We start from the raw sequence: 26603 nt of genomic DNA, 5'->3' as shown, positions 1-26603 counted from the left end.
GGTTCATCCTGGGGTTCACTCCTGCATACTATTGAAATACTGCCCCAATGTGGCTAATCTCTAGCCCAAAAGACATAATTAGAATCTCAGGAAAGGCACTTGTACCTAATACGGCACATACAACCAATTCAGCATGCCTACCACTTGGTGGTCATACTTAATGATTGCAGAAAAAAGATCCTACAGGTTTTTAAAAATAAATAAATAAATAAATAAATAAATCCATTGATTTATCTGTTTGTTCACTTTTGTCCAATTTCATGAAGTGGTGGGGGATATTAAAGGTTCAAGGCTACTTACTTTAGACCACTATTGAGCATCTATTTGGTAACAGGCACTAGTAGAGGACAGGTAGGGATGTGAATGGGTTCACCAGTATTGTGGTTCATTTTTATTGTCAACTTGACCCAACCTTGAATAAGGAAGGGGTAAGTATTCATGCTTACTTACCTGGCCAAGGGCACTGGATATGGTTGTGAGGGATTAAATTAGGCCAGTCAGATGGGTCACAGCGAAACTTAAGCTGTGGCAATTTTATTAAAAGCAATCAGACTTTTTTATATCCTTATCAGAAACAAAATATAACAGCAGTTGCCAAGATCAATACAGTTGTAGTTGCCAGGTTACAATGACGTTTGCAAGCTATACAGGGTACACAAGATTAATGTCTAAGACCAACTGTCCTGTAAAGCTTCCATGCTTCCTTGACTACTAAGGGAACATACAGAGAAACACAAAGTGACCTGAATTTGTCACCGCCTGAGGAAGTGCACTGGTCTCTCAGGAACTGGAAGACACGTTTTGCTCCAGAAGCCATGGACTCTAACCTGAAAAACCTATGATGCTTGTCTCTCAAGGCACCTGCACTGTATCAACTTTACGGTACCTAGCAACGTGGGAGGAAGGAACCTTAACTGAAGAGTCACCTTGATCATAGTGGCCTTTAGCGGCGTCTGTAAATGGTTGTCTTGACTGATGATTGCGGTAGGAGCTACACCATCCCTAGACAAGTTGCTCTGAACTGGTTAAGAAAGGGAGCTGAGCTTGAGAGCCAGTAAACAACGTCCTGCCTTGACTTCCCTCAATGATGGATGGTGACCTGGAAGTGTAAGCCGAAATAAACACTGTCCTTCCCAAGTTGCTTTAGGTCACTGAGTTTATTGCAACAACAAAACACGGATTAGAACACTCAGTGACTGTGCTTTCACGGTGCTCAAACTCTGGGTGAGAAGTTAGGTAATAAGACTCACCTGATATTTCTAAATGCCACAAGAAAATCAAACAGGACAAGATGGTATGGAGTTACTGGAAGAAGCATTCAGGGGTGTCTCTTTCAGAAGCTGCTGTTTGTATTAAGAGAGAAAAAAACAGAATTCTGTTTCACACAGAAATGAGAAAAGAACATTCCGTATAGAGGGAACACCAAACACAAAATCCCTAAAGTGAGATCAACCACTTATTGCAAGCTAAGGAGACATGGGTGACAGATTAATTCAGAGGGAGAAGTGGGTGATAGAATATGCAGGGTTTTTTTACTTTACTTTTAATATGAGAATTTGTTTTTAATAAATGTCTAATTTAAACTTTATTCTAAGTACAATGGAAAACTGTGAATAATAAAAAACAAGCAAACCAAGAAGCACAATATTTTGCAATTCTCTCCTAGCACTGAGGACTCTTTTCTCATCTGTGTCATCTATGCTAACCTTAGAACTTGACCTCAGAACGTGGCAAATATGATTCTTTAATTCCAAAGCCTCACTCTCAAGGGTCACCGAATGTTCCACCTTTACCTTACTGGCACACTTCTGCCACATGCAAGAAACCTCAAAGTGGATTACTAAATAGAAATCGACCGTGTGGTCAAGCCCTGACCAATGGTCTAACCAAGTACTAAACCCATGAGTGTGTGAACTGGGAGACTGGGACAAGTGAGACTGCACAGTGTTCCTCAGGACCAAGGCCACATGTGAGAACACAAGCAAGACCGGTGGAGGAACTGCCAGCCACCACCTATAGTAGTGACCTGCAGAATTATAATGGTTTGAAGACATTAAATTTCGGGGTGCTTTGTTACATAGTTGGTTCCTGAAATAAAAACCACAGGAGAATTTTAATCCTAGAAGTGATATGATATAATCTACATTTTAAAAGATGACTTTGGCAGGCTGTACTCAGTGAAGCATTGAAAATACACGGTGGCAAGAAATATCAGGATTTAACCAAAACACTTTTCTGAAGAGCTATGCTGTACCGGGGCTGGATGGAATGTTCTCTCTCAGCAGAGAGTTTTGCCATAGGAGAACGTGCAACCCCACAGGAAGGGGTGTCTCAATAGCAAAGGTGAACTGATAGAATTGGACACTTCTGAGTAGACATGAGTTTCCTAAGGCCTAAGAAAGCTTTGCTTCACTCACTCAAATGCCCTCTGCAAACCAAAGGCATTTCTGCTGCAGCTGGTGCTCTAAGGGCACAGTGTAAGCATGAAGAAGTATGATTGGTTCCTGACTCCATCCATACAGAACAACAGTTACTGATCCTACCTGTCTGCCATATACATGGAACATTTGATACAGAATTGCTCAGATCTATAGTAAAGAAGACCTAACTGAGGAGAGAAATACAGAGCTTGGAATTGGAAAACAATGCTGTTACAAGCTACTCTTCCTCCAACAGAACTCTGTATTCTCTGAAATGCCTGTCAAAATTATTTGTTTGGAAATTGATGTGCTTCCAAAATGCACATGGAAATGCATTCAGGATACAACAGTAATCTCCAAAAGCAATGTTGGAGAATTTTATGTATTTATATTTCAGGATACAGTTATAACAGTAATTCAATTATGTTGAGTTTGGATAAGGATAAGTAAATATATCCTTGGAGCACAAAAAAGTAGGCAGGAAATTGCATTTAACAAAGGCAATTGTCTTTAACAAAGATGTCAAAACTAATCAATCGTGGGGGGGGTTGTCATTAACAAGCAATGCTCTAACAACTGAACTTTAATAAAGAATAATGCATCTTGGCCTCTACCTCACATTATGTACCAAAAATACATTCCAAGTGAGTCATAAACCTAAGCAGAAAACCTCAGGCCACAAAACTTCCAGGAGACAATGTTCTTGACCTGAGAAAAGTATATATTTAGGCACAAAAGTCAATAACCATAAAAATTGACATATATAAATGTATTCATATAAGATACCATTTATATACATTATATATATATATGCAAGGCACAGTTTACTTAATAAAAACATAAAGAATTCCTAAAACTAACTCAACAACTTAAAATAAACACAGTTTTTCTTAAAATGGGTGGTGGTGGCTACAAGTAGATATTTTACAAAAGAAAATATTCCAAACAGCAGAAGAACTAGTCAACCTCCTTAGCTATCAGGATAACAGTGAAAACCCCAAGAAGACTTAACTCCCCACAAACAAGATTGGCTAAAATCAAGAAGTCTGAGTAAATGACAGAACAACCCTTAAAGGTTTGGTGTGGGTTTGACATGTTTGAACCACTTCGGACGTCTACCAGTTTCCAAGTAAGGGGAATGCTTTTCTTTATAAGAGTTGCTGTGATCATGGTGTCTCTTCACAGCAACCAAAACCCTAACTACGACACCCTCTGATAGGCCAGCTGTGGTACTCTGCTTTACAACGCCTTAGACCCTTTGCCCATTTATACTATGACTTCTTCATATTATGTTTGGCTTCTTCTCCTTGTCCTAATACCTAGTTCATAGTGGCACTATTAGGAGGTGTGGCCTTGTTGGAGGAAGTGTGTCACTTCCGGGGTAGACATTGAGGTCTCAGAGGCTCAAGCCAGGCCCAACGTGGCACTCCCTTCCTGTGGGTCCAGATGTAGAACTCTCCAGCTACCTCTCCAGCACCACGTCTGCCTGCCTGCCACCATGCTTCCTACCAAGGCAACAGTGACCTAAACCTCTGAACTGTAAGCCAGCTCCAGCGAGATGTTTTCCTTTATTACAGTTGCCATGCCTATACCATCTAATCACAGCAATAAAACCCAAACTAAGATACCCAGTACCCCATTCCCCTTAACTCCGAGAACAGGAACCACAGCACAGGTCAGAGGAAATTGGATCACTGACAGGCAGAAGCAAGGGCAGAAGAAGGAAGGAGCATGCTGGAGAGAAAGGGGTTGCAAAGCTGGTTCTTAAAGGAGCTGAGGAACATCTTTAAGAGCAGCTCCACAAAGTGAATAGGAGGCAGGTGCTAATGAATGAAGAGCTGGAGATGGGCAGAGAAAAGAAACGACCTAGTGGTGGCAGGACCCTGAGGAAGCATCACAGTCTTCCAAAGGCTCCATCCCAGGCTAAGAAAAGTGGCCCGCCTCCCTGTCTGCAGAGCATTGATCTTATGGGAACCTGGCTAGGTCATTGGGGCTTCTGGGGAGCTCAGGATCTGAAGGAATTGAATATAGAGTTTTAGGCTATAGAAAGCGATATTTTTAGAAACACTTATCCACCTATAAAACTTACACAGATTTGACCCAGTCCAGGATCATTCAGAGTAGAGAGTCACTGGACTCGCCACTTTTGGAGATCAAGTCCTGCTTTGTCCCTTGATGCTTAGAGCTGCCTTCTCTCTTTAGTTAGTTGATCCTTAATTATCAGTGTCAAAGGCATAAATCTTTTCCCCAGTTGATAATTAGTCTGTTGAAGTCTAGGTTCTAAAGAGCTGATCATGTGATGCTGGATATTGGAAAAGAACCTGGAAACCCAGATGCACGGTGAAGCCCAACTTCTTATGTGTATGTTTGAGAGTGGTCATGAGATGCCAATGACCTTCCTGAAGAAACACCTCTGAGAATGAGGGGAAAAGCCTCTAGCTAACTTCTCCCATCTGCCCTGATAAACTTCCATCTTCCCATCACACAGGACAGTGGACAGTGAAGGCAGGACTTGCCTTCCAGTTCCGAGAGCCTACTCATGTCTCTTCTGGAGTAGTATGAGAAAAACTCGATATCCTAGATCTTTGTTCCTTCAAAAATCCTTCTTAAAACAGATTGGATCTCATTGTAAGCTGCCTCTGCACTCCCAAAAAAGGACGGCGCTGCTAAAAGGCAAGTTTTAGTATCACACTACAGCTGGTTGCCCAGCCTAGCCCAGAAGCATTGCTCAACTGGTATGATGGTTTGTATATGCTTGGCCCAGGGAGCGGCACTATTAGGAGGTGTGGCCTTGTTGGAATAGGTGTGACACTGTGGTTGTGGACTTAAGACCCTCACCCTAGCTGCCTGGAAGCTGGTCTTCTTCTAGCAGCCTTCAGATGAGGATGTAGAACTTTCAGCAACTCCTGCATCATGCCTTCCTGGATGCTGCCATACTCCTGCCTTGATGATGACAGACTGAACCTCTGAACCTGTAAGCCAGCCCCAATGAAACGTCGTCCTTATAAGAGTTGCCTTGGTCATGGTGTCTGTTCATGGCAGTAAAACCCTAACTAAGACACCTGGACCAGTTTGTGCCTGGGCCAGAATATACCAATCCTTTGTTGCCTCTACCCCTGTTCCCACTCACCATCTCTCTCAGTTGTATCTGCAGCTGATACAATCTCAGCTGTAGCTGCAGGTGATACAGTCTCAGCTGTAGCTGCAGGTGATACAATCTCAGCTGTAGCTGCAGGTGATACAGTCTCAGCTGTAGCTGCAGGAAATAGTGACCTTCTCTTTTCTATATGGAAAATATGAGGAACAGCCCTCACTGAAGCCTGGCCTTGAAGCCTCTAAGTTTGATACCACCTCTTTCTCCTCTCTCTAAACATATCTGTCCTGCCTCCCCCTGGTTCCCCTTGAGTGGGTTCCAGCCTCCTCTTGGCAGCTGGTTTATATTTAGATTTTGCTACAAAGGAACAGACTTTCTAGCAGCAGGTCTCCTCCTCTGAGGTGCACCTACTTTGTCTTCCTGACAGTCCCTCTAGGAGGGGAAGCTGGTTTGTGTGGGGGGAGGGTTGTCTCTATCACTTAGAAAGGAGAGAATCAGGGTAAGGTGTGTGGGAAGTTGATTCATAGTTAAAGCCAAAGGTAGTGAGATTAAATACAGAAATGTGAGGAGAGACACATAGAGGTCTCCCGAGCATTCACTGCACCAACTGGGGACCAAGTGTTCAAACAGATGAGCCTAATGGAGTACTCTCATCCAAACCACCACACTGCCCATGTCAAACACGTTTTTAAAAAATCCCCGTACCTCTAATTATTGAGAAGTTGGGTTGCAATATATTACAGACCAACCATCCATACTTAATTGAATACCCGCGATGTATCTAATGCAAGCCTTTTGGCCTTAAGAGCAGATTTTCAGAAATAGAAACACACCACATTAAAAAAAAATGACACAGGAGAAAACAGAGTTTGTGTGAACTCTTCTTGGAGCCCAGCACCAACCCAAGGAGGCAAAAAGGAAGCCTGACATTGATGCTGGGTCTATGGGATTTGCATCATTAAGAAAATGTGGGGGGAAAATGAAGTAACTGGTGTGAGGGAAGTGTGGAGGCTGCAGTGAGGAGATGGGTGTCTGACTGGAGTCTGTCAGAGTTGGTGGAAGACTAGAAAGCAGAAGGGAGTCCAAGTAGGAAAGGCCATGTGTACTGCTCTGAAATGGTTAGACTATCTTCAGGGGATGACGTGCTCACAGTGGGAGGGGTGACCATGAATAAGATGAATCCTAGATACATCTCTAACAGTGTGGCCTGGAGGGCTCTAAGATAGGGAAGTGTGTACTACCATTTCATCGAAGTACATTCTCATCCTAAACCAAGACAGGGAGGGAACCCACCCTTAAAATTCTATCATGGGGAGGGCTGGAGAGATGGGACCAGGCTTAAGAGCACTGGATGCTCTTCTAGAGAACCTGGATTTGATTCCCAGCACCAACTGTGGCTACTAACAACTGTCTGTAATTCCTATTGCAGGGAATCATATGTGCCCTTCTGTGTACATGTGGTACAGGTAAACAAAACACTCACATACATAAATATATATTTACTTATTAATAAGTCTTTGGATTGTATTGGGGATCTAGATCAATAGGACTTATTGCACAAATGGATATGTGAGTTGTCAGGGGAGAAGGGTAAGCACAAGGCTGTAACTTCTGGTACTTAGACGCTTTATCCCACGAATTATCTAAAGCAGATAAAGAGGAATAGAATGTTAGAGAATCGTAAGCTCACTTCTGTCCACAAGAAGCTGTTGCTCCTGAGATTTATAAGAGGAAAAACCAGTAATTTTGAGCCAAATTTGAAACAATCTTTAGTTAAATACAGACCAGGATGGACTTTGAGTAGAACCATTCCCTAGAATTTCCAGGGAGTAGTCCCAAGACATATGTTGTAGGGGCTTTTAAGGACAAAACCATAAGGCCACCATATCTCCCCATTTGGCTTCATTATTTTCTAAGAACTACAACTCCCAGCAGCCCAGGAAGTTACCCGGTCCTTGGGCAGGTGGGGAATACAGGTTAACATTAACTTTGGGTCTTCTAAGCCAGCACAGGATTTCCTGAGTTATAATGCATTCCATGATTGGTGGATGATTCTAAGTTCCCTTTTCACTTCTGTCCCACTTCCCTCCAGCTTCTAGCCAAGACCAACCTGAAGACTAGGCAAACGAGGATGATCATTCTATGGAAAGCATTCAATCATCTAGTATCTGGGGAGACAGATATAGTCTTACAAGCTTTCTGAAGCATCACTGTCCCCAAGATGAAGGAAGCTTCAGCAAGGTTTGCGACTGTGTGCTGATCAGTAATGACAGCATCTTGTCACTTAGTGGATATCCCCAGTCCCACTAATGCCAAGCAAGCAGCAAATGCTGGCTCTTGGGGTCAAAGAAAGAGTGAATTTTATCCTATAAATGATTTAATCTAATACTTTTGAAATATTAACGGGTCATCTTTCTCCCGTCTCCTGTCACGCAAGGCCCTCTACCCATCCTGCCCTTGGGCAGCAGAGCAGTCAACATGGCAAGAAGTAGAGAAGTAGGAACCAAGAGAGGAGGAGAGGAAACAGATAGATGACAACAAAGGTAGTCAAGGACGAGTGCAGACTTTCAAGATTTAAAAAAAACGAGGCTTTGGGAAACACGATAGGGACCATATCTTGGAGGAAAATTGTATTAATAAATTAAAGTTCCCTGAGCTCGAAGGTGGCATTCAAGAAACCAAGGGAGTAAAGTATGAGTATCTTTTTTTATTAGCAGGTTTCTGTGAGGGGGAGAAAATCAATTTGAGATCTTATTTAAGAATTTTTCCACTTCAGTTCCTGCACCCAGCAAATGTGACCCCTCCTCCTCAGCCTCTCCAATCTGAGATCATCTTATTCCTACAACAGACAGGAATCCCCAAATAAGGCAGCAGGACTCCACACCTGAGATCTCTGTTCTTTTCTCCCTTTCTCTCTTCATAACCAGTTACCCTGTGCTGTCCACCTGGCTGCTAACCCATACAGGTATTTCTGCCTATACTCTTCAGGTGTTCTTACAGGTACTCTGACCAAAACTGACCCAACCCCTCTTCCCCCACTGAACCAACTATGCTGGGTTGGACTAGTGATTTCCTTGTCCCTGAAGGGGATCCTGGAATATTCTAAGAGCTGTTAAGTTTTTAAATGCTGGAAAGTTGAGCTCCTAAACTCTAAACTATTCCCCAATTAGAAATTCCTCACTCTTGACCTATGAGAAGGCAGAATTAGCAGGTGAGGTGTGCTGGTGCCAACATGTCTCTGGTAGATGGAAGGTTGATGGAGATCTGTTTTTTCCTTTTTTTTTTAACTTGAAGCAAATAGTTATTCAGATGGACTAGCAGGACAATTCTTTAAGAGATTAATCCATGAACCAGTAGAAGCTTTGAAGCTGGATTCCCATGCTAGCTCTACTCTTTGTTAACTTGGTAATTTACATCCCAGCCTCCATCCCCACTACCTTAAATAAGAACAGTTAATACTGTGTTCCAGGTTGGAGTGAAGATTAAACAAGATAGCGCTCCTGGTGTGTTCACCTCTGTAGCTAATGTCTTGCCCACTTTTAAGAAGTTGACCTTAATGCTTGCTTCAACCCACACATAATTCTCCTCTCTCCTTCAAAGCTATGTAGTTTCTTTGCATTGCTCAGTTTTCCCCATATGACCTGTCGAACCCTGTACCTGTCTTCATGATGGTCCAGTGTACCCTCTTGCAAAACTGAGGTATGCTCTAAGAGTATGCACTCGGGTATGCTCTAAGAGTAACATGCAGTGAACAAACAGAGTGGGATTGATCCCTTACCAGGTAGCTTTGCCCAAATGGAAACTAACAAGACTCTGGAAGAAAATGAGAAGCGTCTGTCAGCAGCCACAGTTGATGTCCAAGGTCCGGTAATCACGTGTTTGTGAGCTAAATGTCCCCATGTTTGATTGGTTTCATGGCTCTGAAACCAGAGATTAATTCAAATCCTAGATCTACTAATTAGGCGTCGGAAAAGGTCAACAGTTGTGAAGTTCAGTCTCTTACATTTAAACTTAGATAATGGAGTAGATAAAGACTAAGAATACTATCCTCACCCCATAGGAGCTCCTTAAAAACTTAGGCTATTACTACTCCTGAATACTCCAGGCTCCCCCAGCCTTCTCGGGATGCTAATCGTCAGCAGCACAATTACACAATTGTAAATAAGCTTGCTTCCCTAATCACTGAGCCAGCAAGTTCATGCAGCCAGGAGAAAGCCAGCAGACAGCTGTGTCTCTCAGCCCTGACTGCACATTAGACTCACAGAGGGAGCTCTTCAACCTTCAGTGCCCTCCCCAGACCCTGGACCAATTAGGCCAGGCTCTGGAGGAGGGGCTCTGGGTCCAGCCTCAGGATCTGTGGTGCTTCCCCGGTGATACCAATATGCCCTCAGGGTGGGGGAAGCTCTGGGCTGCTTCTCCAACATTAATGTGCATATTTAACACCTAGGAGACTTATTAAAATGCAAAGCCTGATTGGGAAGGCCTGGGATGGGGCCCCGATTCTGAATTTCTAATGAGCCTCTAGGTGATGTAAGGGCTAAAGAAGACTTACTCTTGTTATCAAGATAAAACAACCAGGAGCCTGGTACTTGGGGAATGAACAGAAAAGTTATAAAATGAAGCCTTGAGCTCCAAAAGCAACGTGGCCTGGGACCATTTTAAAAAGAGGGGAGTCGCCCTCTGGGACCATCTCTACACAACGCCAGGGCTAATGGTCAGTTATGAACCCAAGTCTCTGAGAAAAATTATACTTCCACAGCGTAGTCTGTCTTCCTCAGTTTGGTTTACTGCAAGGAAGTACTGCAGGCGGAGTGGCTTGTTAACACCAAGTGTATCTGTGGTGGCTCTGAGGGCTGAAGGCTGAGATGAGAGGGGGTAGTCAGGCTCTGACAAACCTTCTAGTTCCCAGGCTGATGTCCTCACAGTGGAACAGGATGAGGATGTTTTCTAAGCTTCCCTTCATAAGGGGACACAAACCGTGTAAGAAGTGGCTCCTTCCATGACCTGATTATCCCCCATGAGTCAAAATGTCCTTGTACATTCACGAACATTTATCCCATTGCAGTATTAAACATGGCGGGGACTAGTGGGAAAGTTTATCTCTAAGTGTAAGAGATAAGTAACAGGCAGCTCTCTCTGTGACAGAAAAAAATCGATCTCTGTTTATGCCGATGACTGTGTTTCTTCATTCATCACCCAGACACACGGTTCTTTAAGTCCCCAACCCCACAAGACAGTGATTTTTTCCCCTTATCCACTCTCCTCCTTCATAAAAGAGTCACACCTTTAACTTCATTAACACTGGGACTGGGGGTGATAATTTTTTGTTCAATAGTTTGAGTGGGTACAATATGCCACAGGCCATTTCCAACCAGACTTCTCCGAGGGGACAGCTGTCACATGACTTTTACCTTGCTCCTTTTCTCAGACTCAAGTAGAAGTGGATTTCTCGTTCTCCAAAGAAAGAGGCCTAAGCTGTTTACATCTGACAGGTGACACGTGTGATTGTTGGTAACCTTCCTTCTTGGATCCGCCCCTGGCAATAGCCAGGTGTGCACGACTCACTATAAAAGGGGCTGTTTGCCCCCTCCTCTCTCTCTTACCCCCTTACCCTCCCTTCCCTTCTTTACCCATTCCCCTCCCCTCATCTCTCTCCACATGTTCCTGGTCAGCCTTCTCTCTCTCTCTCTCTCTCTCTCTCTCTCTCGCTCTCGCTCTCGCTCTCGCTCTCGCTCTCGCTCTCGCTCTCGCTCTCTCTCTCCCCCCCCACCTCTCTCTGCCTTTCTCTGTCTCTACTCCTTCCTTAACTCCCTCCCCATACCCTAAATAAACTCTATTCCATACTATATCCGTTGTATGGCTGGTACCTCAGGGGAAAGGGATGTCTCAGCATGCTACCACAGAAGCACCCCCTTCTACCTCATCTTACTGAGCGCCTCTATTAAACATATCCTGGTTCTTCCTTTTTTATAAAACACAACTATTGTTACCTGGATTGACTTGAGAAGGGCCTAATTGATAGGCAAGGCAAAAGAGTGTGCCATGATGCCATTTTTCAGAGGGATTAACAGAAACCGAAAGGTCAATCCTCAATGTGGACAACATGTCCCAAGGCTGGAGGAGGACACACATAGGAAAAAGCATCCAGAGCTGGGGTGCACTTGTACAATTTTAATCCAAGCACTTGGGAAGCAGGGGCAGGCAAATGTTAGAGTGTTTGATCTGCATAGTGAGTTCCAAGACAGCCTGGGATACAGAGCAAGACTCTGTTAAAAAAAAAAAACAAACAAACAAAAAAAAACAAAAACAAAAAAAAGGAAAGATGCAATGTTCTCCTTCCCTCCCTTCCCTCCTTCCTCCTCCTCTGAAAGACCCCCGGAGTGGGGAGACCCTCACTCAAGTCTCGGGATGATGCGACCCCCCAAGAACTCACGTGAGACCGCCCTTGCTGTAATAAACATGAAGTTTATTGATAGGAACCAGTGCACTGGAGTTGAGACTCATATCCCATGCAGGGGCACAGGAGTTTGACCCCGAGAGGCTGGGAGAAAGGGTATTTAAAGGGAGAAACCACAACCCAAGGGGGCAGGGATAGCGTCATTGGAAAGTGTCGAGAATACCAGTGAAATATCACAAGGAAGAGCTTCCTGTTTCTCAAGATTGTTCTCTAAGGGCCTTATCCTTTTATCTAGTTCCTGGGAGAGCAGGCTCAAGAAATGTGACCTTTTACTTACAGGTAGAGGGCAGGTTCTGGAATTGAGGTATTTAGGGCTTTTTTAAACTTCTGACTTCTTAGCTGCATTTTTTATTCTTTCACCTCCCCTCCCCTCTCTCCATTTTCCCCCATCCCTTCCCTCTTCTCCCTCTAGATATCATGGTTTCCATGAGATAAAGGGCTCTGTCACGATGGTCATAAATCATGGAGACGGTGTGTTATGACATGTAATGTGGCAAGGGGGTCTCTTTGGCAGGCCCATGTGAAGTTATACCCCTGAGAAACTGTACCATGCAAAGATCTGATGCAAAAGGGGTTTATTGGGAGAAGGATAGAGCCAGGCATGCAGTCATGTAGACACACATACAGATGAAAGACCCCCAAAGAAGGGAGACCCTCACTCAAGTCTCCGGATGATGTGACCCCCCCCCAAGAACTCACGTAAGACCATCCTTGCTGTAAAAACACGAGGTTTATTGATAGGAACCAGTGCACTGGAGTCGAGACTCATATCCCACGCAGGGCCAGAGGAGTTCAACCAAGAGTAGCTGGGAGAAGAGGTATTTAAAGGAAGAAACCACAACCCAACCCAAGGGGGTAGGGAGGACGTCATTGGAAAATGTCAAGAATATCAGTGAAAAATCACAAGAAGAAGTTTCCTGTTTCTCAAGATTGTTTAACTTTTATGTTCAACTAGTTCCTGGGAGAAGCTTCCTGTTTCTCAAGATTGTTCTTTAAGATTTTAATCTAACTTTATGATCAGCTAGTTCCTGGGAGAGAGTTGTTGAACTGGCTGGTGTAATAATCAGTTCTGTGGTCAGTCAAGTTCCTGGAACAGAGTCACTGAACTGGCTAACCTACATTTTTGGCTCTACTCTGTTTGCTAGGGCATCTGAATTTTTCCTGATCCTTCACAGACAGGGAACAGCAAAAAAGCCATAGGGCAGAGAGTAGGCAGAGAGGGAAAGAAAGGAGGTAAGCACAGAGAACAGATGGCTGAGCTGGGGTGGCTGGAGGTCCATTTTATCCCAGCATGCACCTGGACCACCTGCCCGTGACAGCAGGTGTTAGAGGCAGGTGATGACCAGGCAATTGCTAGGTCCCTGAGAACAGGCCAGTGGAATTGCCTGTACACTAACACAATGAGCAATAAATGTCCTTCCCTTAAGCCACTTTGGTCACAACAGCAAAAAGTCTAACACATTTGTAAGGAAGTGAGAATTGAGGAGGGTTGCTATAGAAAATGTTGTCTTTGAACTGAAGGGAGAACATAGCAGGACAATCTGAAAAAAGAATGCAGGTAGTTGTGGAAGCAACTAGTGAATTATCCTAAGAGATGTGAAACCTGAAGACCAAGTTTGGAGTTAATGTAGAGGAGGCCAAAAGGGCATAAGAAATGACTACCATCTCCGATGCACTGAACACTTGTTTCCTTGGCCACCATGTTTGTGAGGTACTTCTTATCTGGTCTCCACAGAGAAGGCACTTGAGGCCACTTCCATTCTTTCTCTAGTCCCTCCCTGCTTTAGAAACTTCCTTAGTCCCTGAGGAGCACAGGTTCACAACTGACCAGAACCCAAGGTACAGATTTCATTATTTCTTGTTTCTCTAGTTCCATTCTTGATGGTGTTGATGGATATAGTTTAAGGGTGTAATATTCCAGCTTAGAAAAAACAAGATATCCTAGAACCCAACGAGGCTCACTCAAAGTCTGCTCTTGATGAGCAAACGCTCCAGGTGTCATGAAGTCTGACTGCTTAGGTCAGCATTGCCTAAGTTCCTATTTCCTTCAGAGAGTTCACTTGCAAGGATAAGTAATTATTGGAGTTTCAAGTATTCGTAGGTCCTCTGGCCAAGTCTTTATCAGTAACAAAGACCACTTCAACACTAAATGTCTCTGATTCCTAGCACTTCCTGTCTCGCACTTGCTGTCTCTGTAACTATCTATTGATACAGATATTTTCAGCCCCAGTAGAGTCTTGAATAAAGAACTGCACTTGAGTCTTTTCAAGCACTCTAATTAGGCCCATGGAGGAGTTATTCTCTGAGAGTTCCTAGTCAGTTTATCAGCATCCAAATGGGAACAAAAGATACAAAAACATCTGAATGTGTCTCAGCTATTCAAGACTTAAACATGGTAGAAAAAAAGCACAGGAAGCAGAAGTGATCGGAAAAGGTCAAGTGTGAAGAAAAGTCAAAGTCTCTAACAAGAAAGACAGATAGTAAACTGGCAGTCTTCTTTAACCTTTCAATCTCACCACCCCCTATTCTGGTGAAGTAACCACTTTCAGCTTGGTGAGGAGAATGTTTCTTTCTGTTACAAAGTTAACAGTCTTAGAAAGCTATTTCCTTTCTTCATTCTGCACGCAAATCCATTACAAAGCTTAAGGCCATCTCTCTACTCCAGAGAGAAAGAAAAAGTATTTGGGAAGAAGGCAGAAGGTTGTCTACACAGGCAGACACAGACACAGACACAGACACAGACACAGACACAGACACAGACACACACAGACACACACACACACACACACACACACACACAGACACACAGACACACACACACACACACACAGACACACAGACACACACACAGACACACACACACACACACACACACACACACACACACACCAGAAGACCAATTAAAGCTCTCAATGGGGGAGAGTTTTGTGAGCTTCTTGATGTCAGAAATATAAAAGCTTTGTGCTCCCCTTAGGTTGGGAATAGTCTTGAGACATAGATATAGGAGGGCCGAAGAGCCCATTAGAATTTAGCATCCTGTGACTCTCCTCTGCCCTCATGTTCTAGGACTCAGTCATGAAGGTGCCAGACAGCAACCCAATCAGAGCAGGCAACAAAATATCAGGGAGTGGCACTATTAGGAGGTGTGGCCTTGTTGGAGTAAGTGGGCATCACTGTGGGCGTGGGTTTAAGACCCTCACTCTAGCTGCCTGGAAGTCAGTATTCTCCTAGCAGCCTTCAGATGAAGATGCAGAACTCTCAGCTCTTCCTGCACCATGCTTGCCTGGAGGCTGCCATGTTCCTGCCTTGATGATAGTGGACTGACCCTCTGAACCTGTAAGCCATCCCCAACTAAATGTTGTTCTTAGGAGTTTCCTTAATCATGATGTCTATTCACAGCAGTAAAACCCTAACTAAGACAGAAGTTGGCACGAGGGGCTGAGGTATTGCTATGATAGGCCTGACCATGCCTTTCTCTGAAAGAATGTGGATTTGGGGACTTTGGATTTGGAAAGAAATGGAATGCTTTAAATGGGGTTTAATGGGCTATCCAAGTAGGAGTAAGGAAGTCTTTGTTTCTGAGGATGATTTGAACTGTGGAAGCCTGGTTCTAGAGGTTTCAGAAGAGAAGAATTTTAGTATGTGGCTGAGAGACTGTTCTTGTGATGTTTTGATTAAGAATGTAGATTTTTTTTCCATTGTCTAAAGAATCTGACTGAGGCTAAGGTGAGAAGACTCAGATTAATTGCATGGACAAAGGAAGTCTCATAAACACCCATCATAGGCTTTGTTCTCTGGTTAAGTCTCATGAAGGGCATTTTGAAGAAGCATAGCAAGCTTAAAAAGAAAAAAATATGAAATATATGGTTTGAGTATTAAAGAGGCACCAGGAAGTGAAATGGAGCTGAATTCCGTGTTGTAGGAGATAGCAGATTAAGGGATGGGACTTTGGGGACAAGATCCTACCCAGCTGTCTGCAGATATGAATGTAGAACTCTCAGCTCCTTCCTCAGTATCATGTCTGTCTGTGCTGTCATGCTTCCCACCATGAAGATAATAAACTAAACCTCTGAGCCTGTAACCCTGTCCAATGAAGTGTTCTTTATAAGAGTTGCTGTTATCATGGAATCTCTTCATACCAATAGGAACCAAGACTAAGACTCTCCCACAAATTAGACTCTACAAAACTCATTTACAATAAATTATGAGCCATGAGCTGGGAGCTTCAGCAATGATTCTAGGGCTCTACCACATATCCTCTGGTGATTTCACCTATTCTGACCCACTTCAGCTTTCCCAGTGTCTTCAGTTTCTACCTGCTTCTCTCTGTGTTTCCATTTTTAATTTTGTGCTCACAATTTAATGACCTGCCTTGGAGATGATAGTCTGACTTGAGTTGGTATTTCCTCTCATTTCATCTAGAATTTGATATTTGGTTTTGCCTCTGCAAGTCAAGCTCTAGTTAAGTAATAATTCTGTAAACACACACACACACACACACACACACACACACACACACACCAAAGGTAATTGCATATGAATTATAGGTAGATACTCAGAACAGAGAAATCTTGATAAATCTTCATAACCCATATTTTCCTGATATCTTCCTTACTCTTACCCTACGTAAGCTATACAGTATAAGGAAGTTTTTTATCAAAAGTCTACCAGTACCATCTATCTTGTCTCTGAAATAAAGTCAGGGCATCATTGATGGAAGAGTGGAGATATTTGGTTTTTGCTTTTATTGTTGTTGTTTGCTTGTTTGTTTTTGCTTTTCAAAAAGCAGAAGGAGGAGGAGGAGGAAGAGGAGGAGGAGACTTGGCCCTGCACTGTGCCTGTTTGACAATTAAGAATTGTTGTCAACTGAGAAGTGAGGTTGAAAAAGTGAGATTTTATGTATATCATAAACCAGCTCAAAATAAGTTGGTGCAACAATAGAGAGAGTAAAGTGGGGTTTCCAGGTCAGGTTTTGCCCCACCCCCACCCCCTCTCTCTTCATTTCTCTAGGCCTTAATCTATACTTTGGTGAGTTTACACCAGACTCCAATGTTTTTCTGACATTAAATTTATAGTGAATCTCCTAGACAGGATATCTAAGCTGTGTTGCAGTAGCAAACTGTGAATTGCAATGGTTCAGGGCTTAAAGTTTATTTCTCACTCATAAAAGCCACTGTTGTGGATTCTCTTCTACATTCAGTCTGACAGGGACCTCCCTCCTTTTATAGCTATTCCCACCAGAAGACATGGCCTCAAGGTCTTTGCAGCAAGCAGAAGAGAAATTTAAGGTTCACGCATTCATTTGGAAATGCTGGGTCCCAGGTGTGACGTGCATTATTCCCACCACAGCCTCTTGACAGTTAGTACTGTCTAACTGCAAAAGGGTGGGGCACTCGGGACCTTAGACTAAGGTCATATGCTCACTTCGTGTCTGGTCTGCTTAGGCGAACACAGATTTTCCAGTAACCACAGACAGTGCCTCCAAGAACGAGCTGCCATGTTATGTTGCAGGAATGGCTAACATACTAGAAAGTGAATGGCTCCAAGCAAATAACTACTTAGAAAAAACAACCTGAACACAAAGTCTAATAGCGGGGAAAGTACAGGGCATCTGTCTGGAACTCAACTGGAGGTGGGGTGCAGAAAGACCTTGTATATGGAGCTGATAGTCATATAGTGACTGAAAATGTGTCTCAAGGCTTGTAGTCTACTGTTGAATCATGTACTGGGAGAAAATACATAAAAACAAGTGGCTTAAAGAGTTCATTTTCATTCAACAAGACGTGTCCAGATGCAAACTAACCACACAGGAGACAGGGAAGAGTCTTGAACTTAGCAATGTGTTCCTTGGTTAAATGATAGTTGGCTCAACTCAAATTCAGGAATCAGGGCACACTTCCCCAATAGCCCCCACTGACCTCAAACATATTGATTGTCTTCCATGGATCCTTTGAAACCTTGATGATTTGGGAGATAGAAATCAAAGGATATCATTGCAAAATGATATCCTTTATAGGAGGTAAAAGGCCATTTGGGGTTCTATTACATGGCATCATAGTCTGACAGGGCAAGACAGTGCCCTTGTTTTCTTGCTTAGACTATTTTAGGTTTTACTAAAAGTTGATCTCATTAATGGAGAATCTCATAGAAATTACCCAACTCTACTCTAGAAACCCAAGGTCAAGATGCCATAGCTAACTCAGCTTCTGTTAAACTGCCTGTTTATGTGGAACCCCCTCCAGCTAACCACCTACCTAGAGTAGTGGTAAATATTAGAAATAGAGATCAAGACACCAACCCATGCTATTGCCGGCACCGTTGGGCCCCATGGCATCTGTGAGGTATTTTCATCTCAGTCAGTCAGACTCTGAAGACTCCACCCGACTCGCTAAGTTCCCAATTTCCATCCCACACTGCCACCAGCTACTCTCTAGGCCCTGTGCTGCCATGGCTAGCCCCATCAGCAGCCATCTAACTAGTTCCCAAGGCAGTCGCTGCCAGGCCATTCCCATGCAGAGACCGTCTATCTTGAGGCTCTCTTGCTGAGGACTCTGCTCACATTCCCAGCAACCTGGTAAAATCAAAACTCAATAAGCTTGCAATTTATCAGTTAGACTTATGTCAATAAATTCTCACTCCACAAAATGTTCACACAATAAACTCAGAGCCCATTAATATTGATATAACCTGCCCACCTAGATAAGACAAAATCGATCCCTATAAAAATCCATCCCTTCATATCTGCCCGTGGCTATTTAAAGCCACCCAGGGGTGGGCCATCCTTCTCCTCCTCCATCTTCCTTTCTCCTCTTCCTTCTTCTCTCTCTCCTTTCCAAAACTCTGCACCTGCCTTACTTTTTCACTGCCCATAACAGGCCTTGCTTCATCTTGTGCCTGCCCTCACCTGACAATAATCCACAACCTAGCTTCTGTTAAATTGCTGGCTTACACAATGCTCCTTTTGCAGATACCGAGCAAGATGCCAGAACATGGTTTCTTCCTTTAAAAAAAACCAGTGCTCTGGACACTCGGGGCTCTACTTAGATCCCTGGATACTTGGGTATACTCCCAACCTGCTGGAATAAGGGCTTTCAGCTGGCACTAAACTGTGTCTGGATGGTCATCTCTGATGGGCTTCCTATAACAATAGAAAATGCAGAAGTCTTCCTTCCAAGCCTTGGAATATATTTCACTGGATGCTAACTTCATAATAAGAATAAATTTGATTTCACGAGGCATTAAAAAGTCCAGGAGATGTGAGGAAGAAAGGAAGAAAAATGGAGTGATCTTTCAGGTTGGACTTCAGCCAGCTCTTTATCTTTCAAAATATCCCCTGGAGAATGTTTTCAAAGGGTAAACTCCCTTTGGCTTTACTGAATCCCCATCTTGAAAACTACGTCTCCCCAAATAATACACAGTTTGTCTAGATGACTTCACCTGTAGTTTTTCTGAGGGGAAAAAAAAACCACTTGCAAGGTAGGAGAAAATCTCAACTGTGGGACTCCTCTGAGTGCGTTTGCTGAGACTGTAGGTTCCCAGGTTTTCTCCCTATTCATGCTCTCTGAAAGTCCCTCCACCAATTAAAGCACACCTAAGGTGGGGAAGGCCAGCCAGAGGTTCCCTGAACTCACGAAGAAAGCAATTCTGCTGGGAGGTCATTCATTCTGGGGGGAAAAAGACTCAAGAACAGCTAGCTGCATTCTCAAACAAACCAAAACACAAAAACAAGAAACCCTTAGTGATCAGAGAAGGCTCTGGGTTTATTTTACAGTCACCTGTTATATTTCGTTTCCCACAAAGTAATAAAGCTAATCTTTCCCTAAACAGTTATGTGTTGGTCACTAGTCACTACACTGAGTGTTTTAAATTCTTTTTCTGACTTAATCCTCAGAACTAGTTAAGACTTTCTAAGATGAAGAGTCTTGTGTTCTGGAAGTAACTGGCCTGGGCTCCAGGGTTGGCAATATCAAGGAGTTCTCCCACACAGGAAGAGGTGCAGGAGAACTCAAGTGCAATGTGGCATAAAACAGGCTTCGGGGAAGCTCTGGGCACACCGTTTTACTTGTTATAGTGATTTCCAGACAGAGCATAGATGTCGAAAGGTAGCGGGTGTCTTAAGGGTTCAGCGCAGGAGAGGGATATGGAATGGTGGGGAACATGACTGTGAAATCATTCTCCTTGGGTTTGGTTAATTTACTAATTATCTGTCATCTTAGCTGAAATGCTTAAATAAACCCCTTTGTTCTCAGATTCCCTATCAATAGATTACAATCTGCCTCTGCCTTGTTCAGAGACCAAGCTCTTTCCATTATTCTATATGTTGCAAATTATAAGACAAAATGTAACACAGAAGGGAAGCAAGGTATTGTTTTTAACTTCTCCACAATGCACTTGGACACTTGAGCTCCTAAGTGATGAGATAGAAGAAGAAAGAACCTGAAAGTCACAGTGTTGTCCAAAGGAAAGCAGGTATACTAGGACAGTGCCATGCCTTGCAGAAGCAGACATGTTGATAAACATGAGAAACATTTCTGTTCTCTACCTCCCAAAGCATGTGGGACCTCTTACAGGGTCCTGAATGGGCATCTAGGGCAAACATCCATCAAAGCAAGTTACTATCCCTGTGACGATACCATTAATTCTCCCCACCCCCCCCATTTTAAGTGTGTGCGCCATGGTCATAGTGTCTCTTCACATCAATAAAAATCTAACTAAGATGGGAGCTATAAGCCATAATGACCTCTCCATTAAATTGCTTTTGGTCACTACAGCAACACAAAAAGTAACTTGTACAGGTGCTCAGTTCCACAGACCTGGAAGGAATTACTAAGTTACATATGCCTGTTCCTAGAGATATAGTATGGCTCACAACAGTGTGTACACATACACACTGCATGCACACACACACACACACACACACACACACACACACGTATGCATACACACACAAATATATAGTTCTAAGGATTTGTTTTTAATTTTAATTTTGTGTCTGTGTGGGAGTATGTAAATGTGAATGAAGAAGTTGCCCCAGAAGGCCAGAAGAAGGCATCAGATCCCCGGGAGCTGCAGTTTGGAATTACAATCAGTTATAATCTGTCCTACATGGGTGCTAAGAACTGAACTCAAGTCCTTTGCAAGAGCAGTACTTGCTTTTAACAGCCAAGCATTCTCTCCTGCCCCAGGATACCAGCTAGCTCCTAATAACACGTCAAGCTTACAATTAAAGATCATCCAAAGGTTGGGTGCTTTTGAGCAGTTTTTGGAGTTTTCTGAGCACTCTCCTGTGTAGACAGACAGGCTTTCTCACACCATTCAGTGTGTGGCTAAGGCTCTTATCACACATGTAATTGTGAAGAGAGCGGATGCATGGAGGTTTGGGAGAATGACTGTGTATTAGTGAATGCACTGTCACTTTTGTATTGAGGAGAGTTTTTAATTGGCCATCTTGTGAATGAATTAGGTATCAGCAGAGTCCCCTTACTAATCACATAGCCCACGCTGTGTTGTTTGCCATGTTATCATCGCCATCTCCACTGCATTGTTAGCACAGAGTTCTTTCTCTACTTGAAAATGAGATCAAGTAAGGATTATTTTGTCCCATTTGGGCCTCAGAGAAGAAGGAATCTAATGAGAAATAGCTCTGCAAAGAGACAGACAGCCCCGTTTCACAAGGGGAAGTGATTTGAAGCAAAACGAAAATGGATTTCTGAGCCTCTCCTATGTGTTATGCCTAGATAGAGTTAAAAGGAATAGACGTAGGTGGGAAAAATGCAGCTACAGCATAAGTACAAAATTTAACCTCAGCTTCTTGTGCCCAACTCCATATTGTCTACAGCTCTGTGTGGTATTTCTGCCCTGGCTCTCTAGCCTCCCTAAACCTGTCCCAATTGTTTTACTCGTTGGTTTATTACTCCATTACTCTTCTAGTCCCCTAGGCCGCTAACCTTGGATTCATCTTTGAGTGTTCCTTTCCCCGTAACAATCAATCAATTATCATGTCCCTTAGATTCCACCACTGTCCCCCCATGATTATCATCGTTTAAACCCACATTAATCCTCATCTGAAATATTCTGGCACTTTTCTCTCTCCCATATCACTCTCTGCTAGCCACCGATGAGAATAATTATCCTTCCCTAAGCACAGCTATGACTAGAGATTCCTTCACCGAACCTCCAATAGCTCCCCACTGACTGACAAATTAAGTACAAATCGCTCACCCCAGCATTTAAGGTCTTTTATAACAGAGCACTGTTCTATGTTACCCGGTCCCAACTCTTCCCCCATACCTTGCACATCAATCACACTGGATGACCCCAGGTGCTTCTTCCTCATCATGGTTCTGCTCAGCATTCTCTCTACTTAAAAATCCCAGAATACTTTTTCTAGTTCCTCTGGGTCCATTAGATAAAATCGTATGCACCATCCTTTAATGGCCAGCTTGAACATCTTTCCCTTCCCATGGTCCTTCCTCCAGGTGGGATGCCTGCCCACCCTCTCTGACCTCCCACCACCCATGGTCTGTGCCCTTTGGAGCTTGGCTGCATCTGTCTCATTTGCATTCTTGTCTTCATAGTTGCCGATGTCCAATCCATCATGACAGAGAGCTCATGTCAGCTTCATGGAACTTGTGACATTCTAGAAGTGTCAATACTATAGAATATAAGGATATTCCTAAAAGCTCTATGTTAAAACACAGACGAGAGATCTGGATCCAAGATGCCATAATGACTTCTCATTTTAAGGTTTAGTGTAATCTAAAAGGAAAGGAAAATAGTTTTATAAAAAGTTTTTCTTACAAAATGAAACTATAAAAACAACAGCCAGGTGTTTCAATTGTATCATTTCCTCTAATCCTCACTAAACACCTTTTGCTGGTTGTTGGAGATTGGTTCTAATGCTTTGATTCAACAGGAATCTGCATGCCCAATCACTAATGGTCCTTGTCCCTAACTGGTTTTTGATCGATCAATAAAGATGCCACAATGGCTAGACAAAGTTGCCACTGACCACTTTCTCAGTTGGGCCTAGGGTAGCAGGTGGAGCATTAGAACTGCCCAGCCATTGAGGGCATATTAAAAATAAATGTTTGTGTGTGTGTGTGTGTGTGTGTGTGTGTGTGTGTGTGTGTGTGTGTATGCATGCCCAGGGAGCTGCTGGGCAGATAGCTGGAGGAGCATGACCTGTAGGGAGAATAAAGCAATGTAGCTGAAAACTCATGTTACAGCTGGTGAAGAATCTCTAAGCACAAAACATTTTATCCAAGCATCCTGCCAAAGACTATAGATAATCAGTGCATGGAAACAATTATGTATACCTGTTTCATAGTCCATGTTCTTAACCACTACATCTCTATCTTTATCCATTTCATGAAAACAAGGTAGTCTCCTCTCCCAGAACTGTGTTGAATGCCTATGGTACATGCCACCCTTCAGTATGCAAGCTTTTATCCAAGAACTCCTCGTAACAAGTGAAGCAATGTCCCCATAGTTTTCTTAGAGCCTTTTTCAGACCCTGTAGCACTGGAGAGATCATCCGAGGCTCTACATGGGTTTCTCCAAGTATGGACCCAGAGCTCTGACCAAAGAATAGACACAATAGGGTATATGGCTTAAGTGCTCTGAGAAAACATCCCCCAAGTTTAAATTTACAGCAGGTAGCTAGCTGCCTAGCAGGCTCTATTTCTGAGAACCTGCTTCTCTCCAATTCCTCTCCTCCAGATCCCAGTTCATAATCTGGTTCACTTTTAGTGCCTTGTGAGAAGAGAAACTATGGCAGGGCAGGGTATACATATGCTATGGGCAGAAGCCCTGCTATATTCATCTCTAGGAATCATACAAGCTCCCGTTTTATGGAAGGCACTACTCTAAGACCTTTTCAATGTAATAGGTACCAGTCTCAGTAGAGTTAGTGTACTCGCTCTGCCCCTGCAATCCTTCCCATAGACACACATGAGAAACCCTGAGACACAGAAAGGTGCAGTGACCTTTGCAAGATTATACAGCTAGGCAGTGGAACGGCCAGGATTCCATCCAGAGTCCTTGCTCTCAAGCACCACTCCATACCATCTATTTTGTCCCAGCTAGGACATTGGTGACAGACAAAACACAATTCTACCCAAGTCTACCTTGGTGAACTGATGAGTTCATTGGGTCTATTTACAGGACTATGGATGACTCAAGTCAGCTCACCGAAGCACCTGCCTCAACAGGGTGATAACTCACAAAAGCTGGGAGTTATCATTTGGAGCTCCATGCTCAGCTTGTGAGCATTGTGATGAAGAATCTCCTGGGCTCCTGAGAGTAACCCTCTCACCCTCACTCCTTTAAGTAACCCAATAGACCTAGACATAGATGGAATCAGTTCTTCAATCTGTCCTCAATGCCTAGCTGGCACAAACAGATGTTTGCTCATCTCCCCAGGAGAAGCCGTACAACAGAATCTGTCAACCTGAACATGGGAGCTCTAAGAAATACAGAAAATGTATCAGGACACTGACTTATTAAATAAGTTAGATGTATTTGTTTAAAACCAAGCATGCACCCCTGCAGGGCAGTAATTTAATTTAGAAACTCTGCTTTTCTCATTTTCATATTTCACACAATTTTATCCAAGCTTCTCACACATAGCATCTATGATTCATGCCTTCACATCCCTGAAGCCCCATGGAGTGTCATCTGCAAAAGTTTCTGGAACATGTCAGCAGCAATAACTAGTTTTTCCATACCTGCATTGCATGGTTGCTAAGAATTTTGTCCCCATTACACAGGCACCCACAGAAAAGCATCGGGACAGTCAGTTGTTCATGTGAGGATTAAGCAAGAGCAGTACCTGGCTTATCCCTCGTTCACTTCAAACTTCTACGTGTATGTATCTTGCTCTAATCATATTAGATATTCTAGATCTTCTTCTGCCTGTGGCCATCGTTAGGAAAATGCAGCAAAGGTGGCTCCTGTCAAGGTTTGCTGCTAAGAAATAACACCACGCAACAGATCTACTGTAAGAGGTTGATGGGAGGAGAAGCAGGGAGAGCAAAAGGCCATCTTGGAGTAAGGATAGGAGACAGAGAGGATGAACATTATGGAGAACAAGGAAGAGACAGAATGGGGGAGAGAGAATGAATAAATCAGGGGGAGAGAGATGGAGAGAGAGAGAGAGAGAGAGAGAGAGAGAGAGAGAGAGAGAGAGCGAGCGCATCAGGTGGTCCGGATGATGAAGACTAAGCTGCTGCTAGGTCCCTGAGGACAGGCCCATGGAAATGCCTGATTCCTAACAGTCATGTTCCTGAGTTTCACAACCTACAACCTCTTGCTAGAGTGCTGCCTTTAAGGATCTTAAAAGTGGAGTTAGAAGATTGTATCAAGGTTCCTGAGTAAAACTGCCTGAAGAAGAACTTCGCTGGTCGTGTCTTCCTTGCTGGTCGAGGTTGGGCGCGACATATTTGTATCAAGACACAGGCCCACAGGAACAGCTGAAGACCTGTAGAGAGGAAAAACTACACGCCCGAAAGCAGAACACTCTGTCCCCATAACTGGCTGAAAGAAAACAGGAAAACAGGTCTACAGCACTCCTGACACACAGGCTTATAGGACAGTCTAGCCACTGTCAGAAATAGCAGAACAAAGTAACACTAGAGATAATCTGATGGCGAGAGGCAAGCGCAGGAACCCAAGCAACAGAAACCAAGACTACATGGCATCATTGGAGCCCAATTCTCCCACCAAAATAAACATGGAATATCCAAACACACCAGAAAAGCAAGATCTAGTTTCAAAATCATATTTGATCATGATGCTGGAGGACTTCAAGAAAGACGTGGAGAACTCCCTTAGAGAACAAGTAGAAGCCTACAGAGAGGAATCGCAAAAATGCCTGAAAGAATTCCAGGAAAACATAAATAAACAAGTAGAAACCCATAGAGAGGAGACACAAAAATCCCTGAAAGAATTCCAGGAAAACACAATCAAACAGTTGAAGGAATTAAAAATGGAAATAGAAGCAATCAAGAAAGAACACATGGAAACAACCCTGGATATAGAAAACCAAAAGAAGAGACAAGGAGCTGTAGATACAAGCTTCACCAACAGAATACAAGAGATGGAAGAGAGAATCTCAGGAGCAGAAGATTCCATAGAAATCATTGACTCAACTGTCAAAGATAATGTAAAGTGGAAAAAGCTACTGGTCCAAAACATACAGGAAATCCAGGACTCAATGAGAAGATCAAACCTAAGGATAATAGGTATAAAAGAGAGTGAAGACTCCCAGCTCAAAGGACCAGTAAATATCTTCAACAAAATCATAGAAGAAAACTTCCCTAACCTAAAAAAAGAGATACCCATAGGCATAAAAGAAGCCTACAGAAGTCCAAATAGATTGGACCAGAAAAGAAACACCTCCCGTCACATAATAGTCAAAACACCAAACGCACAAAATAAAGAAAGAATATTAAAAGCAGTAAGGGAAAAAGGTCAAGTATCATATAAAGGCAGACCTATCAGAATCACACCAGACTTTTCGCCAGAAACTATGAAGGCCAGAAGATCCTGGACTGATGTCATACAGACCCTAAGAGAACACAAATGCCAGCCCAGGTTACTGTACCCTGCAAAACTCTCAATCAACATAGAT

Source organism: Rattus norvegicus, chromosome 6 (assembly GCF_021556685.1).
Source record: "Rattus norvegicus strain SHRSP/BbbUtx chromosome 6, alternate assembly SHRSP_T2T, whole genome shotgun sequence".
In the NCBI taxonomy this organism is placed as follows: Eukaryota; Metazoa; Chordata; class Mammalia; order Rodentia; family Muridae; genus Rattus; species Rattus norvegicus.
The sequence above is the reverse complement of the archived record's forward strand: the minus strand, read 5'-3'. Positions refer to the sequence as shown.